At 37.6% G+C, this 3,736-nt stretch overlaps 1 non-coding gene across 1 annotated transcript; it reads left to right on the plus strand.

Moving 5' to 3' along the window:
- Positions 1 to 1,381: 1,381 nt before the first annotated feature.
- Positions 1,382 to 1,488, plus strand: LOC121217579 (small nucleolar RNA R71). The gene has a single exon (XR_005913683.1). It is a non-coding gene; the product is annotated as a small nucleolar RNA R71 (small nucleolar RNA).
- Positions 1,489 to 3,736: the final 2,248 nt, after the last annotated feature.

Raw genomic sequence — 3,736 nt, forward strand, 5'->3', positions numbered from 1 at the left:
GAATGTTAATATCCTCATCTATGTCTAGAACAACGAAATCAACTAGGAATATAAATTTGTCAATTTTAACGAGTACATCTTCAATAATCCCCCTAGGAAATCTGATTGTTTTATCAGCTAATTGAGTACTCATCCTAGTTTGTTTGGGTTTCCCAAGACCTAGTTTCTTAAACATTTTGTAAGGCATAACATTGATACTAGCCCCTAAATCAGCCAAAGCATTATTAACATGTAGGCTACCAATTAAATAGGGAATCATAAAACTCCCTGGATCTTTTAATTTGTTAGCCATCTTATTCTGCAGTATGGCTGAGCAAACCGTATTTAGTTCCACATGCGATGCCTCATCCAACTTCTGCTTATTTGTTAAAATCTCCTTTAGGAATTTGACTGCGTTTGGCATCTACGAAAGAGCTTCAATAAATGGTAAGTTAATATGTAACTTCTTTAATAATTTAAGAAATTTACCGAATTGTTCATCTGTCAGTCTTTCATTGTCACATTGGGATATGGCACACGAGGTTTGTACTCTTTACTTACTGGTTTCTGGTCATTGTGGTCCACCGCACCTTTCCCTTTACTTACCACAGTTTCTTGCCTCGATTCTGGTTCAGGTGCAACTAACCCTTCCTCATCTTGAATGGTAATTGCATTGAGTTGCTCCCTTGGGTTAGATTCAGTGTTACTTGGCAGGCTACCTTGTGGTAGTTCAGATATCAACATAGCGAGCTGACCTATCTGAGTTTCGAGCCCTTGAATCGATACTTGTTGATTCTTAAGTGCTTTCTCGGTATTCTAAAAATGAGTTTCTGACACCGAGATGATTTTTGTTAGCATCTCCTCAAGGTTTGGCTTTTTCTCTTGTTGGTAGGGTGGTTGTTGGAAGCCTGGAGGTGGTGGTCTCTGATTCCCTTGGCCTCCTTATGAGAAATTTAGGTGGTTCCTCCAACCTGCATTGTAATTATTACTATAAGGATTATTTTGAGATCGAGGATTATTACCCATGTAATTTAATTGCTTGTTCTCCATGTTGTGGCCATAGGGTGGGTATTCTGAATTTCTTGATCCACCTCCACTTGCTTCGCACTGCATTACTAGGTGAACCTATGAAAAACCAAGAAAACCGTCAATTTTTCTATTCAAAAGTTCTACCTGATTAGAGAGCATGGTGACCGAATCGATGTTAAAAATGCTAGCTATTTTCGTTGCCTTTGTCCTCATGACTTGCCACTGATAATTATTCAATGACATCTCTTCTATAAATTCATAAGCATCCTCAGGGGTCTTATTCTTGATAGTTCCGCCAGCGGCTGCCTCGATCATCTGTCGAGTCAAAGGATTCAGGCCATTGTGAAATGTTTGAACCTATAGCCAGAGTGGTAACCCATGGTGAGGGCACCTCCTCAACAGATCCTTGTATCTCTCCCATGCATCGTATAGTGTTTCTAAATCCATCTGCACAAAAGAGGATATATCATTACGTAATTTGGCTATTTTGGTCGGTGAAAAATATTTTAATAAAAACTTTTTAGTCATTTGTTCCCAAGTAGTGATTGTCCCTCGTGGTAATGAGTTCAACCATTGTTTAGCTTTATTCCTCAATGAAAAGGGAAACAACCGAAGGCGAATGGCATCATTAGAAATGCCATTGATTTTAAAAGTGTCGCAAAACTCTAAGAATTTTGCCAAGTAAGCGTTGGGATCCTCGTTCTGCAAACCATCAAACTGAACAAACTGTTGGATCATTTGAATGGTGTTAGGTTTCAGTTCAAAATTATTTGTAGCAACAGCAGGCCTAACTATGCTCAATTCAGTTCCTATTAAAGAAGGTTTAGCATAATCATGCGTAGTACATGGAGCAAGATTCTGATTTACTGGATCAGCAGCAATCCTAGGAGGTAGCGGATTTTCTTAGTTTTCATCCATCTCCTCGGTTGTGGTTGAAGTATCGTCCTCTTGCCCTTCCTCTGTGTATCGTAAGCTTCGCCTTATTTCACTTCAGTTTCTGTGAACTATGCGATCGATCTCACTATCAAACAGTAACGGTTCCGACGGGTTTCTTCTAGTCATACACTATAAAAACCTGCCAAGAACGAATAAAAGAAAAATTAGGAAGGAAAATAAAAATTTAAATTGCAGATAAAGTAGAATGGCTAAAGTAATAAAAATTGAGTGTTCCTAATATCCTAGTTCCCCGGCAACGATGCCAAAAACGTGATACGTGATATTCGCGACAGGTTTTAAAAATTTATAATTAATCATTCTTGAAACTAACTATTATCACGATGAAGGCAAGTGTACCTATCAAACAGTAGTATAGCTTTAGCAAGACCGGACTGTCGAACCCAAAGGAACCAATAGTACTAGTAATTTCTTTCTTTTTATTATCTGACCTAAAAATTAGGGGACTTTTTTATCTAAACTAATTAACTAAACTAAGAATGCACAAAGAGAAATTGGGGAAAAGCTTTTGGGAAATTTGATTAATTAAGACAATACCCAAGGAAAAATCCACCTAGACTTGACTTGATATTTGAATCAGAATCAGACGATTTACTCATTTGACTTGATCCATAGAAATCCCTAAGTTATATTATTGTCTCTCTCGAGACTAATAACGTCTAACCCTAGGTTGATTTAATTGAAATCTCTTTCTAATTAACGCCTTAGTGTTGCATTAACTCGATCTATGGACCCCCTTATTAGGTTTCATCCTAATCCGGCAAAATCTTATCACCCTATCTCTAGGCGTGCAATCAACTCCGCTTAATTATGACAAATTTACTCTTAGACAGGGTCTTTTCCTCCTCTGAATAAGAGCATTAACTTGAATCAATATCTTGGAATATTAAAACAAGAATTAAGAACACATAATTAAGAACAAGTCAAATATTTATCATAAAATTCAGATAATAGTAACAAGATCTGTCTTAGGTTTCATTCCCCTTAGGTATTTAGGGGGTTTAGTTCATAATTATAAAATAAAATATCTCAGCAGAATAATAAATACAAAACATAAAGAAAACCCAAAACCCCTGAATGGAAATTGAAGGGAGATCTTCGGTCTTGACGATGAATCTGGCATCTGAGATGGACCAATTGGCTTACCTTGAGTAATTCCTTGCTTCCTACTCTACGTGTCTGTTCTAAGTGCCTTTTCCGGTGTTTAAATAGGCTTTAGTAGGCCTAAGAGCCCTCAAAAGTGGCCTTTTCCGAATAGGGCTATATTTGGGATTGGTAGCTACACGCCCGTATGACACACCCATGTGCGATTACTTCAACCCGTGGTCAAGGCTGTTGAAGAGGCATTAGCGTGTAGTCTACCCGTGTAAGTCATGCTTCGATCCTGCCAAATGGACAAGGCCGTGTGACACACCCATGTGAGGAAGTCCAGGCCATGTTAATTTCCCATGTCGGTCCATTTTCTCTGTTTTCAACCCGTTTCTCACTCTTTTTACTCTCCTATGCTCACCTAAGTATAAAACATGAAACTAAAGGATTAGGAGCATTGAATTCACCAAATCTAAGGAGAAACCATCCATAAATGTGCTAAGCATGGGATAAAAATATATATAAATTACGGTGTATCAAAAACATTTACTAACTTTTCTTTAATGGTCTAATTACCAAATAACGGCCTCAAGTTTTGAATTCCATAACTATTTGATTCTTCTAGCTATTAGAATTCAACTTTTGCATTCTATGCAATTTGGTCCTTTCCATAATTAAGCACATA

The sequence above is a fragment of the Gossypium hirsutum genome, chromosome A02, assembly GCF_007990345.1.
Source record: "Gossypium hirsutum isolate 1008001.06 chromosome A02, Gossypium_hirsutum_v2.1, whole genome shotgun sequence".
NCBI classification, from domain to species: domain Eukaryota; kingdom Viridiplantae; phylum Streptophyta; class Magnoliopsida; order Malvales; family Malvaceae; genus Gossypium; species Gossypium hirsutum.